Below are 7,044 nucleotides of genomic sequence, written 5' to 3' on the forward strand. Positions count from 1 at the left end.
ATCTGGTCTTATCGTAAAGGGCATTGATATTCGTCCAAATTGATATAAGCGGAGTTGCTGGCATGAGATAGATCGAGTTAATTTCTCAGATGATTACTTTATGTTTGTTGTATTTGTCTTTTTGTATTGTATTTTCATGTATTGTCAAGTGCCAGCTCTATATGCTTGCAATAAGTTCATGTCTTATGGTCAATATTTTGTATCTTTTTGCAAAGTCAAAATAAGAGATTCTACTATTTAAAATGGTGTTTTGCGTGTCTTGATTCAATTACTGGCATTGGTCACTCAGTAATAGTTATTATTTCAGAAAGTTATTTTTTTATCTATAACTAGTGTCTAGTTGGGTCGATATAATTTCTATTCCACATGTTCGTTGTGTTTATCATCTCCCTCCTGTTTTTTCTTCATGACATTGCCCCATAGGTTCTGATTTTTATTAGCATACTTCCAGAGCCACTTCATTATGAGAGCTTTACTTTAGTTCTTCAAGTTCTTAATCCCCAAACCCCCATTTCTCTTCTCAATGGTCACTGCCTTCCATTTGAATAAATGGCAGCCCTTCCTTTCTTTGTTCGCTTGCCGTAGAAATGTCCTAATACTATCCAACCTATTGATGATTCCTGTTGGTACAGGATATCTTACTTCATTCTTATCAGTAAAGTATCTTATATTGATTGAGAGAATTGGTCGTTATCTCTTTATACCATGTTAGGCAATCCTCAGCTTATGAGCTAATTTTTCGAGTAATTTTTCAATTTTCACTAGCTTATTTTGCTGAAACAAACTATCCACTAGTCATATAAGGAATCCTTCACTTCAATAGAAATATTTTTTTACATTCTGCTATTGTTTACCCAATTCAATTCCACAAAACAAGAGAAAATATAGTATACAAATAACACTAAGGGGTCGCTAGTAATGAAGCAACTTATTCATGCATTAGTTTATGTATAAGTTATACTTACAACGTTTAGAAGCTAGTTAGGAAGTAAGTTATCCATATATAAAATTAATAAGACGTTTGATTTGCAATTTAAAAACCAGCATAGCTAATACATGAATAAGTTATGAGGAAATTCATGTATTATCTTAAGCGAAGTAAGAAGATGAAATGACTAATACCCACATAACTAATGCCCGATAAATACTTGCATGATTCTACCATCTAACAAACGGCCCCCAAGAGGTCATTTGGTAGCTAGTAAAAATAAGTATAACATCAATACGACATTTGGTTAGCAATTTACAGATCCACATTACAAATACATGTATAGGCTTCGAGGGAATTAGTTTATTAGCTTATACAAAATAGAAGATAGAATAACTATTACCCGCATAACTAATACCTGCATAATTCTAACCACTACCAAACACGTTCAGTTAGCAACTGTGGATGACTTTCATCCAGAACTATACACTAAGGGATCGTTTGGTAGAGTGTAAAAGATCAATGCAAAATATAATGTATTAGTAATGCTTGTATTATTTCTTATACATTGTTTGGTTTGATGTATAAGAAATAATACATCTTACATAATTTCTATAAAAGAAATGTTTTTTACAAAAATACCCTTCTTTGATTTTATACACTTTTTTGCAACAAAATTTCTTTGTCATCTCAAATATAATTAGTATTGTTGAACTAGTATATAGAGGGTTCGGATTAATTACAAGACCTACGTCTTTGCGCATGAAATATAATGCCAACGGATTAACATAGTCGAAATAAAAATAAAATATAAAACCTAAAATTAAGAAATAGTCTCAATTTTTTTTAAAGACTCTCGAAACAAAGCAAAAATATATTACAATTATTTAAATCAATTATTCATTGTTGTAGATTAAAATGGTGAAAAAAAAATTGTGAAATGTTTTGAAAAGATTCACTATTGCAAATTAAAATGACGGGAAAAGAATGGTGAAATATTTTAAGAGAGAAATTGAGGGGTATTAAGGTCATTTAATAAGTTAATGCATGTATTAAAAACTTTGCATTACTAATACATAGAAAATAAGTGGTATTAGTAATACCCACCTTAATACACAATAAAGTGTATAACTAATGTTTGCATTAGTTATACATTGACTAAAAATTATACCAAACGAGGTATTCATAACACACATTAATTAATACATCCATTATTTTTGTCAATACACATTAATTAATGCATGTATTAATTAATGTGTATTATGAATACCTTATTTGATACAATTTTTAGTCACTCTATTGTGTATTACTAATACCACCTATTTTCCATGTATTAGTAATGCAAAGTCTTTAATACATGCATTAACTTATTAAATGACCTCAATTTCCCTCTCAAAATATTTCACCATTCTTTGTCCCGTCATTTTAATTTGCAATAGTGAATTTTTTCAAAATATTTCATAATTTTTTTCCCACCATTTTAATCTACAATAATGAATAATTGATTTAAATAATTGTAACATATTTTTGCTTTGCTTTGAGAGTCTTTAAAAAGATATAGTAAAAAAATTGAGACTATTTCTTAATTTTACGTCTTATATTTCATTTTTGTTTCGACTGTTAATCCGTTGGCATAATATTTCATACGCAAAGACGAAGGTCTCACAATTAATTCGAAACTTCTATATACTAGTTTAACAATACTAATTATATTTGAGATGACAAAAAAAATTTGTTGCAAAAAAGCGTACAAAATTAAAGAAAAATATTTTTGTAAACAAACATTTCTTTTATAGAAATTATGTAAGATTTATTATTTCTTATACATCAAACCAAATAATGTATAAAAAATAATACATGCATCACTAATAAGCTATATTTTGCATTGATCTTATACACTCTACAAAACGACCCCGTACCCTTCTTTGATTTTATACACTTATTTTGCAACAAAATTTCTTTGTCATCTCAAATATAATTAGCGTTGTTGAACTAGTATATAAAGGGTTCGGATTAATTGCAAGACCTTCATTTTTGCGCATGAAATATTATGCCAATGGATTAACATACTCGAAATAAAAATAAAATATAAAACCTAAAATTAAGAAATAGTCTCAATTTTTTTAAAAACTCTCGAAACAAAGCAAAAATATGCTACAATTATTCATTGGTGAAGATAAAAATAGTGGGAAAAATATTGTGAAATGTTTTGAAAAGATTCACTATTGCAAATTAAAATGGCGGGAAAAGAATGGTGAAATATTTTGAGAGGGAAATTGAGGGGTATTAAGGTCATTTAATAAGTTAATGCATGTATTAAAGACTTTGCATTACTAATACAAAGAAAATGAGTGGTATTAATAATACACAATAAAGTGTAGTTATACATTGACTAAAAATTATACCAAACGAGTATTCATAATACACATGAATTAATACATGCATTATTTTTGTCAATACACATTAATTAATACATGTATTAATTAATGTGTATTATGAATACCTTATTTGATACAATTTTTAGTCACTCTATTGTATATTAAGATGTGTATTACTAATACCACTCATTTCTATGTATTAGTAATGCAAAATCTTTAATACATTCATTAACTTATTAAATGATCTTAATACCCCTCAATTTCCCTCTCAAAATATTTCACAATATTTTTTCCCACCATTTTAATCTACAACAATAAATAATTGATTTAAATAATTGTAATATATTTTTACTTTGCTTCGAGGGTCTTTAAAAAGATATAAAAAAAACTGAGACTATTTCTTAATTTTACGTCTTATATTTTATTTTTGTTTTGACCATGTTAATCCGTTGACATAATATTTCATGCGCAAAGACGAAGGTCTTACAATTAATTCGAAACCTCTATATACTAGTTCAACAAAACTAATTATATTTGAGATGGCAAAAAAAATTTGTTACAAAAAAATATACAAAATCAAGGAAGGATAATTTTGTAAACAAAACATTTATTTTATAAAATTATGTAAGATGTATTATTTCTTATACATCAAACCAAATAATGTATAAGAAATAATACATGCATAACTAATACAAGCATTAGTAATACGCTATATTTTGTATTGATCTTATACACTCTACCAAACGACCCCATACCCTTCTTTAATTTTATACACTTTTTTGCAACAAAATTTTTTTGCCATCTCAAATATAATTAGTATTGTCGAACTAGTATATAGAGGGTTCAGATTAATTATAAGACCTTCATCTTTGTGCATGAAATATTATGTCAATGGATTAACATAGTCGAAATAAAAATAAAATATAAGACCTAAAATTAAGAAATAGTCTCAATTTTTTTAAAGACCCTCGAAACAAAGCAAAAATATGTTACAATTATTTAAATCAATTATTCATTGTTGTAAATTAAAATTGTGGAAAAAAAATTGTGAAATATTTCGAAAAGATTCACTATTGCAAATTAAAATGGCGGAAAAAAGAATGGTGAAATATTTTGAGAGGGAAACTGAGGGGTATTAAGGTCATTTAATAAGTTAATGCATGTATTAAAGATTTTACATTACTAATACATAGAAAATGAGTGGTATTAGTAATACACACCTTAATACACAATAAAGTGTATAACTAATGCTTGCATTAGTTATACATTGACTAAAAATTATACCAAACGAGTTATTCATAATACACATTAATTAATACATGCATTATTTTTGTCAATACACATTAATTAATGCATGTATTAATTAATGTATATTATGAATACCTTGTTTGGTACAATTTTTAGTTACTCTATTGTGTATTAAGGTGTGTATCACTAATACCACCCATTTTCTATGTATTAGTAATGTAAAGTCTTTAATACATACATTAACTTATTAAATGATCTTAATACCCCTCAATTTCCCTCTCAAAATATTTCACCATTTCTTTTCTTGCCATTTTAATTTGCAATAGTGAATCTTTTCAAAATATTTCACAATTTTTTCCCCACCATTTTAATCTACAACAATGAATAATTGATTTAAATAATTGTAACGTATTTTTGCTCTGCTTCGAGAGTCTTTAAAAAGATATAAAAAAAAATTAAGACTTATTTCTTAATTTTACGTCTTATATTTTATTTTTGTTTCAACTATGTTAATCCGTTGGCATAATATTTCATGTGCAAAGACGAAGGTCTTGCAATTAATTCAAAACCTCTATATACTAGTTCAACAATACTAATTATATTTGAGATGGCAAAAAAAAATTATTGCAAAAAAGTGTACAAAATCAAATAAGGATATTTTTGTAAACAAACATTTCTTTTATAGAAATGATGTAATATGTATTATTTCTTATACATCAAACCAAATAATGTATAAGAAATAATACATGCATAACTAATACAAGCATTCTACTGCAAGCATTAGTAATACGCTATATTTTGCATTGATCTTATACACTCTACTAAAAGACCCCGTATTGTCCAAAAATTATACACTAACTGTTCAAAAATTAAACACTAATCACACAAATAACACTAATTAATTGCTCAACAATTCAACAATTTTACACAATTCAATTACACAAAACAAAAACTACTACTACTATTACACAAAATTTACACTAAATTCAATTTCGAAGCTTATATAAGAGTAACTAATACTGTATTCGTAATACTTCCATAATTCTAACCAGCTACCAAACCGTTACCAAACCACCCCCAGTTGTTCAGAAGTTACATAACAATTAAACATTAACTATACAAATTAATTAATTGTTCCAACAATTCAACAATTTTGCTCAATTCAATTTCACAAAACAAAAACAACTACTACATTACACAAAAAAAAGCACAAAATTCAATTCTTAAGCTTACGTAAGAGTAACTAATACTGCAATACTATTACTTGCATAATTCTAACCAGCTACCAAACAACTCTTCATTCAGAAATTACACAACAATCGTACATTAACTATACAAATCAATTAATTGTTCAACAATTCAACAATTTTACACAATTCAATTTCACAAAACAAAAACAACACAAAATTAAATTCTGAAACTTACCTAAGAGCAACTAATACTGCAGTACTATTTCTTGCAAAATTCTAACCAGCTACCAAACAACTCCTAGTTATTCAGAAATTACACAACAATTGTACATTAACTATACAAATCAATTAATTGTTCAACAATTTTACACAAAATAACACTAAATTCAATTCTAAAACTTACATGAGCGCAACCGATGTAGAAATCTCAGGCCAAAAGTAATCAACAAATGCATTGAGATTTGACAGCGCGTGGAGTTTCAACTGTCGGTGATTTTCATTCAACATAGCTAGTAGACCACCGGCGGAGCTCAACGTAGTCGCCATTTTCAATTAGGGTTCCGATCTGAGAGGAAAATTTAGGGTTTTTTGTAGGGAAGAAAAGGAGTAGAAGAGAAAGATGATGGACTAAAATTGAAGAGAGTTTGGATTTCTTGTTCAATGGGAAATGCTTGAGGAAAAACCAATATTGTCCCTAAATACTTTTTCCCCTTTTTATATGAAAAAAATAACATAAATATACCTCTTAACTTATTATATTGACACAAATAGTCATTCTTACAAAGTAATTCTAAAAAATTCAACTAATTATATACTAAATGAATCAACAATACTAATTATGCATCTTGACAGATTCAGAATTGAAATAAATATATCGAAAGCTAATTATATCTTTACAAAGAAAAAATATTTCTTTATTGAATGTATTATGTATCTAACTAGGTCTACTTATCGGTTGGATAATTATACTTAGCGATTTGGCTTATTGGTTATCGGTTTATAAATATACTAATCCGCTAGCCATCCAATAAGATAACGGTTGGTTTGGTATCGGATTAGCAATTAACGGACGGTTATCAGATGGTGTAACAGATAAATTTAAGAGAAAATGAAATATCGAGCGATTATTGGTAGTTCCTCCATTTCTTCACCAACTAAATTGTTTGTATACTATGATTGATCTATTTATCAATATTTTACACTTCTTGAGCTTTGTTCGTATAGTTATTTAATAGGTTAAAAAATCGAAACAAATAAAAATTTTCTTCTAGCCCTAAAATGTATGTAGAAACATTTTTAA

At 27.4% G+C, this 7,044-nt stretch overlaps 1 long non-coding RNA gene and 1 pseudogene across 1 annotated transcript; one reads left to right on the forward strand and one right to left on the reverse strand.

Annotated features, from left to right (window-relative positions):
* The window catches only part of LOC107871268, a 60,128-nt pseudogene that overhangs the window by 5,147 nt on the left and 47,937 nt on the right, over positions 1–7,044 (forward strand).
* LOC107871267 lies at positions 5,838–6,440 on the reverse strand. The gene is made up of 2 exons (XR_001674657.2): positions 6,148–6,440; positions 5,838–6,042 (listed from the first exon to the last, which is right to left on the reverse strand). It is a non-coding gene; the product is annotated as an uncharacterized LOC107871267 (long non-coding RNA).

The sequence above is a fragment of the Capsicum annuum genome, chromosome 5 (assembly GCF_002878395.1).
Source record: "Capsicum annuum cultivar UCD-10X-F1 chromosome 5, UCD10Xv1.1, whole genome shotgun sequence".
In the NCBI taxonomy this organism is placed as follows: Eukaryota; Viridiplantae; Streptophyta; class Magnoliopsida; order Solanales; family Solanaceae; genus Capsicum; species Capsicum annuum.